Source organism: Crotalus tigris, unplaced genomic scaffold (genome assembly GCF_016545835.1).
Source record: "Crotalus tigris isolate CLP2741 ecotype Arizona unplaced genomic scaffold, ASM1654583v1 scf7180000024391.5723578, whole genome shotgun sequence".
Taxonomy (NCBI): domain Eukaryota; kingdom Metazoa; phylum Chordata; class Lepidosauria; order Squamata; family Viperidae; genus Crotalus; species Crotalus tigris.
The window spans coordinates 198,545-215,625 of NW_024100561.1; the positions used below are offsets into that span (position 1 = coordinate 198,545).

Sequence of the window (17,081 nt, forward strand, 5' to 3'; positions counted from 1 at the left end):
TATAGCTTTAGCCTGCTTCCTACATGGTTCTATGAACATTGTTATCTTGGTGTATCAGCTGTCTCATCTGCTGTAGACAAAAGTGTCTGCATGAGGATAGATTCTAGAGCTATAGTTTTTGCAAATAAGTATCCCTGTGAAATGTACACTAAACTATTATATAGTCCTATCCAACTGCCTTCTTTCATCAAGCATTTTTTCTTATATGTCAGGGTGCAAATTGGTGGCTATGCTTGTTTTGGTCTTATAGATCACATAATTATGCCTATATGTGTGAGGCACAGATACAATAACAGATTATCTATATACTGTTGGTCTCTGGATATTTAATTGTGCACTCATGCAGCCTTCAATATGATCCTCTATTAATTTTTCTCTCATCACTTTATTGAAATCAAACTATTTTGTGTGTGTCACAGTAGGCATTTGCATTAGGAAGCATGAGCCCCCTCACCTTTAGAATGGTTTGGAACTCCTTGTGTGTTAATGCATAGAGGAATGCCCAGTAACAGTCACAAATAAGCAATCTGTTTTTTTTTTTTTAAGGGGAGATTTGAAACAAACAGACATCAAGAAAATACTGCAGGCTCCTATTTCAGAATAATCTTATTCTTTGCCCTTTTGGTTTATTTTTCCACTTAAAAAGTTACTTCCAAAAGTAAAATTGCTCCTATAGGCAAGTTAGCAGATACTGAAAAATGAAATTCAGCAATTGATTTTCATCTAATTAAAAAAGAATTGCTTCACTAGTCTTTCTTTTTAAATATATATATTGGAAGCAAGCCTGGCAACATTCTGGATGGAGACATTATACTTCCACGTGTATTGTTTGTAACTGTACAAAAGTTTTAAAACTAAAGTAAAGGAAACATGAACATGGAAAATTGAGATGCAGTCAAATAGAATCTGATTTTTGTATCCAGACTAGCCAGTACGGCATTTTTTAAAAAAATATCAAGTTAAACAATGATTTTTAAAATGTGGATTTTTTAATAAATCAAGATTGACTAGATCTGCAGAAAACAGGATATCATAAAGCATAGAGTACAAATTAACATAATAAGGTTCATTTAACCAAGACCAAACCAAAGCTTAATATTCTTTAAAGAGTTCATTCCTTGTAAAGTTGCTGTGATGGGAATTGCATACTGTGATGATAATTGCATTATCTTGGTATTGCGGAAGAATGCAAATCTTATTCTAATGTATTCAAACTGTTTTTCTAACTAAAATTTCACTCCATCTTTTCCCACCATAAACAATCCCATTCCATTTGAAGATGCAGTTGTGTCACTCCACTGGAGGGAAAGAATTCGCCAAGTATACTAGGATATTGTTAGCCATATCAAACACAATAGTAAATATTCTCATTATTGAATTTACCCATGGGAGTGAAGAAGAGACTGAATTTCTCACTATAGAAGAGTTAGGAGTGCAAAAGAAATAACTTTATGCAACTGTAAGGAAATTATACAGCTTGAAAGGAAAAGCAAACAAAGCCTCAAGTAGAATAATGAACAGACAGTGGGGTCAAAGGCTATTTGGGATCTGATGCATAAAAAGAAAACATCCATAAAAATAGAGCTGAAATGATGCAACATTTAAAATTTAATTAACAGACTCACTAAACAGAAATGCTCTTTGCTTTCTAATAATGTTACAAAATTACTGACACTTTACAAAAAAAAAACCCTTGTCAGGAGGCAAAATAAATATATGAAGTAAATTAGATAGAAATATGAGATGTAAAATGGAACATCATCAGTACTGCACTAGAAATCTTTAATAACAGAATGCTATCACATGGAAACAGGTTTGCAGATTAAAAGGTGATCTGCAAGGTTTTAGCAACAAAATGCCCTTCTCAAAGAGGTACTGCTAACTGCTCGATCAGTTGTCCCAACTCAAGACTGGGGTCCATTGCCCAGTGTGCCCTTTGCCCAGACTGAACACACCAAAATGGAGAATATAAAAGAAATTATTCTGAAGAAAACAATACACTGAGAGAGATCTCTCAAACACTGTGTAACCCTCCAACATCCACAGATGGGGGGTTTTATACTATTTACCACATCATGTTTAACATCACCAGGTCATGAAATATTTTCCCCATTGCCTTTACAGTAGTGTCTTCACAAAATTAACATAAATGAAACAAACATGTTCCAACCTTGTACATAGGTTACACACAAAATTTTCAAAACTGTCATTTCAGAAATAACATAACGTAGGTCCCAATAGTGTATGTCCTCTTCCAATCCTTCTTTCAGCAAAACATTTTTAGCTATAGTATGTGTAAACTTTTCCTGTTTATGCCTTGTCCCATAATATACTTGGAGTTACAAGTTACCAACCCACAGCATTTATGCCTTAAGGACTAAACAGCTGAATTGTAATATCTGAATAATGGTGAATTGCAAAAACAGAGCAACTGACAGTTGATCTAATAATTTAACAGGTTCTTTGGAGTGCCAATTCAGGTACATTTATGTCCTGCTTAATCTAACAAATTATGGTGGTTTGTGTAAAACTGTAAGTATTTCAAAACAATTAACCAACATAGAACAACAAACCTACAATCCCTGTTGTCTATTGCTTCATACTTCGGTTTAATAGGACTACACCAAGTTAATAACACATTCTATTCTCAGATCAGATAGTTCAGCTGAGGTTATAGTAGTTGCTTGAAATGAGAAAATGACACTGGTCTTGGATCAGACTGTACCTGTGTCGACTTTCTATGTGCATAGATCCCAGAGGGCCCCCTGGTTGAAAATATCTTGGAACCCCTGCCAATCCATTTTTTGTTTTGTTTTGTTTTTCTTTAACCATCCAGTATGCATTGTTTATTCATGGGGGATCCCATATCTGTTCATTGTTTTGCATTGGATGCTGCATCTTTGGTCCTCTGATTCAGGAGGTAGTGACTGAAACAGGGCAAATGATTATTTTTTCATAAGTGAGTATGGCAAGAAGACAAAATGAAAGTTTACAGGTTTCTTTCTGTCTGGGGCACTTTGTTTAAGGCCTTTGGCTGCTGAAGTCTTAGGAATATTTAGTGATAACTGTCAATGCTTTTAAGTGTAATCCATTGCACGGTATATGTCCATCCCTTCACACCATGGGAATGGCAAAACTGTCCTCAGCGAAGTGCTTTGCAGCATTTCAGAACCTTGATTGGCAGTTCCAGTAGCTGGAAGAAACTTCTGCCCATGTACTGCACTTCCTATAATTCTCCAGCACAGGAGACGGAGAATCCACCAATGGGTTTTCTCTGTCTGCCTGCTCTTGAGACCAAGTTAGCCAACCTTTACACGTGCCTTGACATGCTAGGAGATCCCAGTCTTGACTTGGTCTCAAGCTCTTGAAGACGTGTCAGGTTTGGCTCTAAGGTTTCAGAATTTATATTTAGCAGGTTAGGGATCCATTGGTGAATTCTTCTTGCCTCTTACCTTTAGCAGCTTCCCTGCAGGTCAGTTGATCCAGCCTTGTTTGTTCCTTTTTCTTTTTTCCAAACAGTTCCTCAGGAGCGCTGGGATCACCGCTGCCTCAAATTGGCTGATTTGAGGCTTGAAGGGTGGGGGGAGGAGCTGCGTCTTCCCCATTCTCTTTCCCCAGGGCCCTGGGGAAATTCCCCTCAAAGGAACCTCCTTTCTCTACACAGCACTCAGCGCTGCCGTTACGATCTCTCCACCACTCACAAATCTGTTTTTTGAGGCCTCCGGAGCCTGCCTTTAATGGCCCGAAAGTTGTGGCCGCCATTTTGATTGCCGTCAAAGGCAACGAAGTTCAAACGGACCCTCTTTTTTCCTTTAAATTGACAAGCCTTCAGTCCTCGTTTGTACACCATTATAAGATTGACCACTTTGCTTCCATGGATGCCTCCTTTGGTAGGAGGGTCCTTCAGCAGGTGGTTTCCGGGGACGTGGAGCCGGCCTCATCTGTTTCCCACCCATTGGGACAGTGAGGCTTTGGTATGTCCCATTGGTGGATTCTCCATCTCCTGTGCTGGAGAAGGGGCGTTGTCTTACCTGAATGCCTTTTCTCAGCACGGAGATGGAGAATCCACACCCACCCTCAAGATCAGTTAGGCCGGAATTAGGGGTTTGAGAGCCAACACCTCGTCCTAGCATCAGCCGCTTTCGCCCTCATCAAGACTGGGATCTCCTAGCAATAGGGGGCATGTCAAGCTTGGCTAACTTGGTCTCAAGAGCAGGCAGACAGAGAAAACCCATTGGTGGATTCTCCATCTCCGTGCTGAGAAAAGGCGTTCAGGTAAGACAATGCCCCATCTCTTTGAAGATTTGCATGGCTCTACTACATTGTTTTTAGCTTCTTTTTTTAGTGATGTACAAATTAATGCTTCCTATCTTTTGTATAACACAATATTTAGGATACACAGCAAGGGAAAAAAGTATTTTTTTACATTTGAATTTAATCTTGTATATTTTTCAAATTCTGCTTGAGCACAATAATAACTACAAAATATACAAATGTTAAAGTTCTTGAATTCCTAATGATTCCTGGTTGTAAGAAGGCATAAAAGGGAAAAATAGATATTTTGGAATTTTTTATTCAAATAAACAAAAATATTAAATTTGAAAATCTTAGTGGAAATTTTGGTTCTTTGGATTAAAAAAAATATTTTTATAATAAAAATGTTCTATTTTATAGCATTTAAAGGCTTTAATCTTTCAGAATATTTTACTATTTGATTTACAATTTACTACAATTTGATTTATAACAAGCCTTTCTTGCAATGCAACTATAAAGTATTAATTGAAAACTGCTTCATGTAACAGTTGATATGAATTCCTCTTTGTATGTTCAATGAATTTTTTTTGCAAATAGTAAGAAAATAAAAATGAAAGAATTCTCAGCTATCAAAATCTATTTTAAAATGCTAATTTGAGAAATAAATTAGAAACTTGCTTTTTTGTCCTAATTAATATATTTCATTTCATTTTTATGATGCAAACTCCCCTTCTGTGTTATCCCTTCTTCCCACTGGGCAAGAATATTGGAGAACCGAAGTACCATGGTTTAGGAGCAGAAAAGGGAGGAGAAAAGTCAAAAGTATTTCTGAAAGTGTTTATATATCAATAAGGGATAAGGAGGATTTGGTACTGCCTAATATAATGTAGATTATGAGACAAAAGAAATGTTAAGGTAGATTTCTATCACATTGGATTATTAGGACAAAATGAATGAAAAACGGAGGAAGAATTAAAGAGCTGTATTGCCTAGCAGCAGTTACATTTCTTGGACTGAAAATAAATTGTAAAACAAATTAAGAAGCCTTCTTCTAGAGGTGCTTTGAAATATACATTCCATTCATTTCAGACTTCCAGTAATTGTAATTCTAATCATTTGTGGCGTATTGAAATGGTATAAAAATAAATTTCAGTGAATGTTTCTCTTAGTCTACAAATGTAAAATATATATGAATCACATGTAAATGAATAATTTAGTCTGTGTGCATAGCAAAATACATTCTTATACATGTAAATTAAAATCATTTTCTGTCATCTGAGAAGAACACAGATAAATTAAAAACCTTGTACTCTGACAGTCTTAGATTAACTCATTTGTTAATTATATTTCATTTTACTCAATTATTTTTGGGACACCTTATTTTTAATCTTGGAATTTAATTTGCAGATAACAAAAAGGTATAACTTGAATTAACTTTTTTAATTTTATGCCTGAAGGAATTGGTTTAGTCACCCCCTCCAAGTGAGCTGTAGTTTTCAATTACTTTTCTGATCAAACTTCCATGAAATCCTGCTGATTTCATGGATAGTTTCGGTTTTGTTCAGAACAGTTAACCACAGTGAACAAAATTCTTTTGCTGCAATTCATATGATGGATTTTTAGACAATGAATGAAGAAACTAAATCTGAAAAGGGGCCCTTTCTTGTAAAGTGGTACTTAATATTCATATCTTGTTTCTCTTAACTTGACATAGCCTTTTCAATCCAATTAGCCAATTTGTTTTCCTTTTTTTATTATTGATCTAACTATTGATGTAGCTATTAAAGAAATCTTTCTCTTTTGAAATAGAACATCCAAAATGAACCAGAAGACATTCTCCACACTATACCTTCATTAAGTTATAGAAAAAACCCTAATCTTAGAAGGGTTTATTTAAAAAACCAATCTCTACACACCATTCTGCACATTTACCTAAACTTCTTGTTTCAGTTACACTCATATAAATTACTCCTGCCTTGTACATAAATGAAATTGTCTGAGTCAAATAATGTTCTAAACTATTGTAATAGTAGACTAGATGTAAAGCTGATACCTTGAGACTGAATTTGGGATAGGTAGAAATATTTGTGATTACTAGAATTGATCCCTCAGCATCTGTTGAATAAACTGGGCCTATTAGGTTTAATACTCCTTTATGTAATTGGATATTTGATTTCCTTATCAATGGGCCCCAGGTTGTGCAAGTTGGAAAGAAAGTTTCCAATTCCATCTCCTTGAGTACAGGTTCTCCACAGGGCTGTGTCCTGAGTCCGCTATTATTCACCTTGATGACCCACAACAGCTGTGCGAAATCTGCTACAAATCATATTGTGAAGTACGCAGATGACACAGCAGTGGTGGGTCTTATCTGCGATGACAGTGAAGAGGCTTATAGGGAAGAGGTGAAGACTCTGGTGGACTGGTGCAGTAAAAGTAACTTTGTTCTAAATGTTGATAAAACAAAGGAAATCATTATAGATTTCAGAAAGAGCCGGCATAGTCATACTCCACTCAGTATTAAGGATGCAGCTGTAGAGGTGGTCGACAGTATTATGTATCTGGGGGTGCAGATAACTAACAATCTGAATTGGTCTCTCCACATGTCATCTCTACTGAAGCGTGCAAACCAGCGTCTGCATTTCCTGCATCAGATGAGGAGAGCACATCTTTCTCCTCATGTCCTGGCCACTTTTTACAGAGGCACGATTGAAAGTATTTTAACATCACTGTCTGGTTTGGTGGCAGCAGTGCCTCAAATAGATCATACAGAGAATGGTAAGGACAGCCGAGAAGATCATAGGAAGCTCGCTCCCTGGTATTCAGGATGCTGCTTATAATCACTATGTGCTTAGAGCTCAAAGCATTGTTAGAAACCCCACACATCCACTTTATGGTCTGTTTCTGTTACTCCCCTCTGGAAGAAGGTTTCAAAGTACTTCTAGCAGGACTACCCAATTCTGTAATAGCTTTGTTCCCTATGCCATCTGTCTGGTAAACTTTCGAGATTCATTTTTCTTGCTATGCACATGTATACATAACCCGAAGTAGACTATTGTTTGACCAGTCTTTATTACTGTGAGATAGTCAAGGATGGCAGATTGTGGAGAGAGAGTATGTATGAGAACACTTCTAAATTGCTAACTCAGAGGTGTAAATGTATGAAAGTTTCCAGCTTTTGCCTTGATGCAACTTGAAATAAATTACTTTAATAAACAGTTAATAGCATTTGAGAACAACTTAAATTGCAGTCTTAGATGGATAATTATCTCCTATTCTCCACTGAGCAATCTAGTTAATAGTTTTTGGTATCCTTTACAGCCATGCATATACCTACTCTGGGTATATTCGGTGTCATTATATTTGTTAATTGAAAGTCTGTATTTTCTTTCATTTTCTAAAGCAATACTTTACTAAAAAAATAGCTTGTGTTCTATAATAATTATAAATAATCTTGATCAGTGGTGGGATTCAAATACCTGAACAACTGGTTCTCTGTGTGGACAATGCTTCCGAAAGTCCGTTCTGGGCCTGGAACTCCCTGGCTCAGAACAAACTTCCAGAAGTGGTGTCCACGCACTTCAGCGGGTTTGCCAAATCAACAAAAAATTAGCTAGAGATTCTACCAAACTGGTGCAAACCAGCTGAATCCCACCACTGATCTTGATGCATTAATATATCTTTTTAAGAGAATCACAAGTATTATATTAACTCTAAATTCCGTTCTGAGCATATGACAAATAGTGATTGGATTCACACAAGCACAGATGCACAGTTTTAGTTTTTTTTTTCCAGTTGTAGTTAACATGACTGTGCAAAGAACAGGTGCACTTTGTTTTGATAGTTGAAGGCATCACAATCTACTTTGGAAGTTGAAACAAAACCACAGAGGGACTATGGTCTGCCTTGAAAGTAATCAGTCAGTTCCCCCCATCCAGCAGTTCCAAGTCAAGTGGTTTCTGTAAATATTCTCTGCATTTACAGAAGATTACTGAGCAGTTGCAGAGGCAACAGAGATGCTCTGAGTCGATTTATCACAGCACCATTAATCTTGGTGGTTCTGCTTTGATAGATCAATTCAGTTGAAGTACATTTAAATAAAACTTAGCATCAAAGTTTAAACACAGCCTTACTGCTTTATTCAATAACCCAAAAAGATCAGCCTCACTTGGGGAGGGATGAAGCTTGAACAACTGCAGGTTGTCTGCACAAGTGCAGGATGCAGGCAGTGTGTGAAACCACGTCCTCCCCCAGTCTACAGAAAAACCTCTCCCCACAGAACCAGTCCCTGGTACCCAAAAGATTGGGAGGGGCATTGCTTTAGGAGGCATATTTTTCCCACTTCAGGCATATATTACAGTTATACCAAAAGCAGATAAAGATCAAACCCAACTTGCTACTTATTTTCAAGTATCACTGATTAATGTTGATACAAAGATCTTACCAGCAGTCCAGCAAATAGATTACAGCAAGTGTTATCATTCATTATTAAAGACGATCAAGCAGGGTTTATAGAACTAGGCAAGCAGCAGACAATCTTAAGTTAGTTATAGATTTAATAGGCTTGAATAAAAATTAAAACCAATTTGTAATCTTATTGTTAGATACTGACAAAGCTTTTGACAAAACATATAGGCAGTATTAAATAGATTTGGATTTCCTTTGAAATTCTTAAAATGTATCAAGATATTATATGAGTTGCTCACATTTAAAGTAAACATTTACAAAGAAGCAGACAAATATGTCTACTTTCACCACTGCCTTTTGATATTTGTGTAGAGCCCTTGGCTTGTGCTTTAAGACAACATAGGGAGATATATGGAGTAGAACATGATTTAGTTAAACATAAACTGGTTTTATTTGCTGATGGTATTATTTTGTTTATTTCAAAACCTTACACTACTATTCCAGTGTTGATGTAAATGATAGATGCCTTTAGTATAAAAGCAAGATATTCTTTTAACTTGTCCAAATTGGAATTGATGTCAGTAGGTAAAATTTGGTTACCTAACCATTTAAGGAATATCAATTTCATATTTGTACTGAATCCATTAAATATTTAGGTATGTGCATACCAAAAGATATAACTCACTAAGAAACATGCAATATAAATAAAATTAATAAAGAGGTTTCTTCAGATAGGGATAGATGGGAATCATTAAACTCACCTTTTGGAAAATGATGAATGCTCTCAAAATGAATACTATACTATATTTTCAGAATATAAATATGCAGAATATTTTCAGAAAATAAATTGTTTAGAAAGTTTTGGGGAGTTCTTGAATTCCAAGAATCTGGAGCTATGTCATTATACTTAACTATTGTCAACTATTAAATACTGGAAGCCAACAATTGATGTTAATTCTCCAATTTGGGCAACTTTGGAATATATATATATAGGCGAGATAATTTAACTGATAAATTATATAATTATCAGTTAGAAAGTATGAAATGTAATGTCTACAGAAACATTTGATCCTTTTCCCCATGCTAAGTTGACTTTATGGGCAAATCCAACATTAAAAATTAAGAAAAAATGATGATATGGAAAAATTAGATGTAAGCAGAGATACTGAATTTGGACCAATTGATAAGATGATCAGGATTAATTTTTAACATACGCTGTGCTAAAAGACAAATAATATCAGTGTTAATATTTACAGCTACAATATTTGTTAACAATATTGGAGCAGAAGCAGAGAGGATAGAAACAGTAAACTGGTCAAACAGTATTGTTCAAGCTCATGTGTCGACATAATGAAAATCAATATGTCAGCTTGTTTGAGTCAAAAGGATCTATTCTATTAGTATTATGATTCACATTAATATTGTGTCAATTTTAACTGTTTACTTCAAATATTTTAGTGTACACTTAACAGCTGTTGTCCGTGAAACATTTGTTAAGGCGCATGACATAAATAAAGAAGGCAGATTATAGTTTATATGCTATAACTTTGAATGTTGCAGAAAGGCCCTGGAATCTATGTTCAGGTTGTCTCCAATTTTCTGTAATATATTGATCATTGCATCTAATCATTTCATTACATTCAATTTCCACACTTTCCTTTCAGGGGTAACGCAAAGACCTCATTTAAAATAATTTAGTAAAAAAGCAACAGAAGGCGGTATGGTGATTACAAATAATATAAGTGATAATGACATGCTTGTAATTCTTATTTATAGGAATTAATAATTATAATAATTTTATTTAATTATGCAAATATAAGATGATAATGTTGACATTCACAATGAAATTGCTTTAATTATTGGCATCTAAAACGTTGGTCATACCCACAATTTATTTTGGCCCTGCTTTATTGTTGAGAACTGCCAACTCATGTCAGAAATTGAATACAACTTCTGATGTGAAAAAAGGTTCCTATCTTTGATACGGATCAGCAGTTCCTCCAGATGTTTCTCAGCTACAGTACAACTCCACACCCCTTATCATACTCTTTAAGTCTGTTGGAAGCTGTACCAACATTTATGGAGGTTGAGGTTTTCCATTCCTGATACAGAAAGTTTCACTTTGAAAATATAGATACATAGGCATATAAATCTATGTTTCATGTACAACAAACATTAGCTGGGTTTGGGCAGGAATACTGGTACCTTATATATTGTGGAATAAGCCAATTGGGTTGTTTAAGGTGGGTGAGTGAGGAGAGGAAAAGAAAATATGATCTGAGGAAGTTCTGTCATCATCAGGATTAGATTACATCCATATCTGACTGAAAATACATATTTAAAGTACATTGCTTGCAATCTGTGAATTTACTGAATTCACTGAACCGGTATCCTTTCTCTCCCAGTTGTTGGAGATACATACATCTAATGGAATCTGCTTCTTTGCTAAATATTCTAAGGTAGACTTATAGGTAGTAAGTTTCTGAATAATGTGGTGCTGAGGCACTTGGTATCTAAGAAAGAAAGAGAAATGGCCCTGCAAAATGACGTTCAGAAAGGAAAAATACATGGCTAACACATGGCTGCAATGGAAGAAAATAATTTTAGTAAGTTGCTGTTACAAATGCTGGTAGACAATAAACTGCATCTAGATTTTTCCCCCAAGTTATAATATCCTTTTTCTGACTTTTATTTGTTGTACCTCAAGTACATTTTTACAGCTGTTACATTGACTTGTCCTACCATAGAAGAAAGGATTCAGTGAAACTTTTCTTTGAATACAGTATTTTTTAAATTGAAATCTGAATAAGGAAAAAACCACACAGTATCCTGAAGGACCCTTGGACTCCTGTGAGAGGCATTCCTTCAGCACATGAGATATGAAAGAGTACGTTCTCTATTCTTTTCAGATGATAGAACTTTAAAATGTTTAATTTTAAAGGACAAAAAAAGGGGCCCGATTAATAAATCTGAATACTCCCTACTCACCTTGACATTTTACATAAATGAATTATGAACTTTTTTCTTTTGTGAAATTGTCACAGTGTAGCGCAGCTTTTTCAAAACAATGCCACTTTTATGAAGCCAGGGCTGAGATTAAAATGGGTTTCAGACACATTTTCTATGCCCTGGAGGAATCTGAGCTTCAATCACTCATTCTTGCTATCAGGCTTCAGACAAAATCCCATATAGGCCCTTACAAATATATTTGTAACAACATGTGGCAAGTCATACTATTTGTACATAATTAATTTTTGCCTTCTTAAGTACTAATATAGCAACATGTGCTGCAGATAAATACCCACTATGTCAATGTTGATATGTTCACATCTTTTTTTAAAATATTTTTAAACAAAAATATGTTTTCAAATAGAATATACTGCCTACAAATGGGCAGGTAATTCCTGAAGTTCCACAATACATGTTCAGTAAACATTAATAAAAGGTACTAAACAGAAAACATTGAATTATTGTCATATTAAAAAAGTAGTATAAACTTTCGAGTGTAATGCCAAAATATCCATTATATTATTATTTATAAATGTAGAAAACAAACTAAAAAAGACATTCATATAAATAATATGGATATTTGATTTATGACTTTCCCCCTTTATATTCCAACCTATTTGCAATACCTGTGACATAGACTTTAGAAAAAGTGCTTGTATCTACCTAGTGGCATAATATACTGTATATGGAAGCAATTCTTGCTTAAATTTACTTAGTCTCCTGTTAAGTACACAGTCTGTAATGTTAGTTTCACAATTGCTGGATATTGTCCAAATTTTATGTTCCCAGTCAGATATTGTTGGTACTATGTCTTTCTTCCAGTACTGTTCAAGGTTTGTCCTCCCAGGCCTAAGCATGTACTTTACCACAACTTTTTTTTTCTTAAAGAAGTAGCATATCTTTAGTATTCTCTTCTCAATATATTACCCATTATGATGTGGTAAGGATTCTAGAAGGAGGAAATAAAGTAGATCAGGATTACATCAGACTCTGCTCAGCTATACTATCTCTCTCCCACATTGCTATCAACTACCATGAAAACAACTACAACTACTACTACTATGGAAACTTTTCAACATGATGCTTTTGTTTTAACTTTTTAAAAAATAATGTGTTATTAATCATGGCAACTGTTTTTTTGGTTATGAGTCATGACCCAAATGTTGACTAAATATTCATGGTAGCATTAATAAGTTAAGAAACTTTTTTGCCAGGCTGAAGAACTTTTCTATATTTTGTAGTTATATTTTAAACAAATCCCATTGCTAGCTTGCTTTAATATATTCAGTTACTTAAAATGGCCCTGCAAATGATAATACTAAATGTTATAGTAAATGTAGGACCTATTGTAACCCCAATCTATGGCAGACATTAATTTTTTTCAGAAAAATTGCTGAAGAATTTCACAGTAGCCCCATGACTCGGGGGGAAGAGGGTGAGCAGTTACAACTTTGTTTTAATGGGTCATATTGGATTTTTTTTTGAAGAAGAAGCCATTCTGTTTACAAATTATCAGTTCTGGATCTACTCTGCCAAAAGAGGGAAGGAAAAGAAAGAAACTTCCAGGGTTAATCTGCATATCACCCCACTGTCTCTGTTTACAGAGCATACCACTTCCCAGACATTTCTATCTCTGGATCCATTATCCCTTTCTTCATATTACACATGTTTCCTTCCCTTCCACTCCCAATTTTGCAAACTTGTTGGCATATGTGCCTTTTAGAAAAAGTTATCATCATCTTACAGCATCCTGCTGAGACCAGTACAGACCACTTTGCATATGTTACACTTCTATTGCAGTACCATTTTGTGCAATATCTCTCCAAGCCAAGATAAAATGGTGATGTTATGTTACTCATCCTACTTCCTGATCAGCTTGCGATCAGTTAGCCAGCCACTCTGAGCAAGAGTAGTACAGCTTCACAACTGCCAAGTGCTGAACCCAGAAAGCAGAAAGTTCCGCAACTATCAGGCCAGCAAAAAGACAAGAATTTGGACCAACTGCATGGACTACCTGGCTTCTGATTTCTCCTGGAAGAATAGGATTGACTTCTCAAAGAGACTTGGTTTTGAATGGCAAGCCATAAAAGGTTATGATCTTGTTCATATTTATTCATGATCATCCAGAGGTCATAACCCACAGTTTGAGAGCTTTTGCCTCACTGCAAGTTTCCCAGCATTGATGCAAGTGAAAGGAATGATGTAACAGTAAGTAAGTAGCAGTGTCCCCTCATCAATAGTAAAATACCAAGATTTAGCAGTCTATACAACTGAGTTGCTTCTCCAGTTATTGGTGCCTTCTGACAATATGCAGATTGACATACATTTCTATCAACTAATCAAAATGCAGATCAGACAGGCATTTCTGATGCTTCAGGTTATAGCAAAGAACCACTGAATTAATTATTTGATTGTTAAGATACTTTTCATTTGGAATTGAGATCAAGGACACATTTCTTACTATCTTCAGATAGTCCAAGGTGAGCCCCTAAAATCATATTAATAAAAATATGCAAAATGAATGGTTTTTTTCTTAAAAGCTAGGATGAAAGTAGGTTAGTGCCAGTAAATATGACAAAGTCTCTCTCTCTCTCTTTTTCTGTTTTTTTTTTTCTATAGAATGATCCCTAAATATAGTTGACACCAGTTTACAATACTGCTGAGTGAACCACTTAAAACAAAAGATCTTTTTGTGGACTAGGCATGTTGAATTTTAAAACAGGAACAGCATTAAACACAAACTATATGTAAGATTCACACTGTACTTTTCTATTTGGCAGACAGAGCTGTAAGTGGCAAAGGGAATATATATTACTCCATGAACCAAACAGATTTTTCTGTTTGGGAGATCTAACTAAATTTAGAACAACTTATTACAGGGGGAAAGAGATTGAGGTTTCCAGTTTAAGCTAATAGGGGTCTTTCTGTGATTAAGTGCTGCATAAATAATAACAATGGGGAGGGCTCTGTTCACTGTTGCCATGGAGACCTTTGTGCTTGAGTGAATTCTATTATTTTCTTGAAGGCTGCAGCCACTTTGTCGTGGAGTATATTTTATATTCTTTTTGGCCTATATTTTTCTGCCCATGCTTGCATGCTCAGAAGCAGAGGAGGAGAATTGCTGACCTGTATTATTTGGATAGTCAAAATGGTTGATGGCGTTCATGATTTGAAAACATTTATTTTTACTTTTATATGTGATAAAAGAAAAGAAATGACTCAACCTGCTTGAAGTACAGCTTGGGAAGAGTTCACCCCTCAGCATTGTTAGCTGTATTTGTTTGCATAAACTGCTGGGAATTTAATTTGATTTTCTGGAATTGATCAAGAAAGAACAGTTTGCAAAATGAGCAAAAAAGGTAAAGAATGCTGTAGCTACAGGCACTAGCTTATTTATAAGTTTTTCATTTAAGTTTGGTTTTTCTGAAATACACACAGCTATAATTTATTTAAAACCAGTCAGATTATAAAATTATGATCTTAATATCCAAGAAAAAATTACTTAATTCATTGCTGTTCTTTGTAAACTTATCTAGAGTTTGAAGCATCTCTAAATAGCTGCATGTTATTTTTTCCTCTACTCATTAATATACTCTAAAATTGTTAGTGTTAGGTCTACAAACGGTATATAAAATATATAAAAGTTACATTTTAACTAATTCTTAAATCATAATTCTTTTGCTATTCTGGTAGCATTTATTTACTGGTGTCTTTGTTTTAAACATGCTAAGTAAGTAAATAATCCTAGAAGAAGTACATTTTACTCAACATGTATAAAATCTGTGGCTCATAAAATATATTTTTGCCTTTCCTTTTTAACATATTGCTCTATTTATATGTGCAGGCATAACTTTGTTCCTGTGCTGTAGAAATATGAATTTTGTTCCTTGTAATAACTGTCTTCCTAATTTTTCTGTTGGCTGTTGTGTAGAAGTAAAATATACATGTTCTGCTATCAAAAACTCGAAACATAGTTTCTTAAGTGGTTAGCATTTGGAAAATATAACCATTATGCAATACAGTAGGAATATTCAAAATCACAGTATATGATTTTAATGTTTTGGATGAATGCCGTGAATTGTAAAAGCCAAGAAAGACTGTGAGTGACTGGCAGGCAAATTCAGTAAATGAACTAATCCTAGTAGGAGGATATGCCTAAAATACTCATTGCTGCCTTTCTTTTCAAGTTGAATGTACCAGATCTCTGAGACACATATTTTAGAGAGAAAAAGAGAGATTTTGTGCTTCTACCTGCCATTCTGTGCAAAACAGTTAACAAAGCTGTATAATATAGCTGAATTTTTTTTATTATACAGCAAAGAAAACATATTAAACTATGCTAGTGCTTTTCACAAAATTAAATGTATTGAAAATAAATTGAATTCTTGAATTAGTTTGTAGTTTTTGATATATTACTAATGTTACTTGTGAGAAAAAATAGTTTCAGAAATAATCCTGAAACTATTATTTTTCATACATTGCAATTACACATATGCAGGCTAAAGAAACCAAAATATATTTGGCCCTCAATAATAATGAAATGTAAAAAAAAGAATACCAGTAATAAATAATAAATGATAAACATGTGTCTCCTCCTCCTTCTCCTCTGTTTTGCTCTGGTGTCAGGATAGCTGTTTAATCTTATGCTAATCGTATTATTTGCATTTTAACATTGTACATAAAAAAAAATCATGTTAAATTTTTCTGTTCTTAAAATACAATAAAATAACATTAATCATAATGTAATTGGAAAATCTCTTTATCTGTGGAAAATATAATTGGAATTATTAAGCATTTCATATTTTAGATGAATTTTCCTAGTCAAGCTTTGTTAAAATCGGTTTAGGATCTGTGGATTAATTTTGCCTTGCTAAAATTATACTTGACTTATATTAATCAACATAATCAACTAATTTCATGTTCTTCATCTATCGAGTGAAAACTTCAAAGACTGTTTGCTGCAAGGCAAACATTGCTTCATTTACAACATAACAGTTATACTGTTAATCTTGTTCTATTAGAATCAGCTTTGACAGAGAATTGAATGGAAAAGATTTTGAAATGGCAACCTGAAGTAACCCTTTAAAAGAATTACAATCATGCTGCTAACAATATATATTGTAGCTACCACTCCTTTACCATTGTTCTCTATTAAGCTAATCATTGATAACCTTATTTTATTTTAAATTACTTTCATTTCCTGCATATTAATAACTCCCTCATTATTTATTTCCTCCTCCATAATGTGAAATGGAGTTGAATGATTTTTTTAATCTCAGTTATAGAGGCACCCATGCATTAACCTCTTACCAGCAGATAAAAATAAGGAGCTAAGATGCATCTGGAATCTTTCAGAGCTATTTTTTGTAATGATTTAATATTTCTTTTGAACTTGCAACATTTTTAAACTAATG

General features: G+C 34.5%; 1 protein-coding gene across 13 annotated transcripts in view; it reads left to right on the forward strand.

Annotated features, from left to right (window-relative positions):
- Window positions 1-17,081, forward strand: part of CTNND2 (catenin delta 2) — a 524,740-nt gene that overhangs the window by 121,451 nt on the left and 386,208 nt on the right. The window contains exon 1 of one of the 13 annotated variants that reach the window (XM_039329340.1): window positions 14,771-15,026. The exons of the other annotated variants lie outside the window; for them this stretch is intronic. The gene's annotated coding sequence lies outside the window, so the exon portion shown is untranslated. Of the gene's footprint in view, window positions 1-14,770; window positions 15,027-17,081 lie in introns of those variants that run through there. 13 annotated transcript variants of the gene reach the window in all.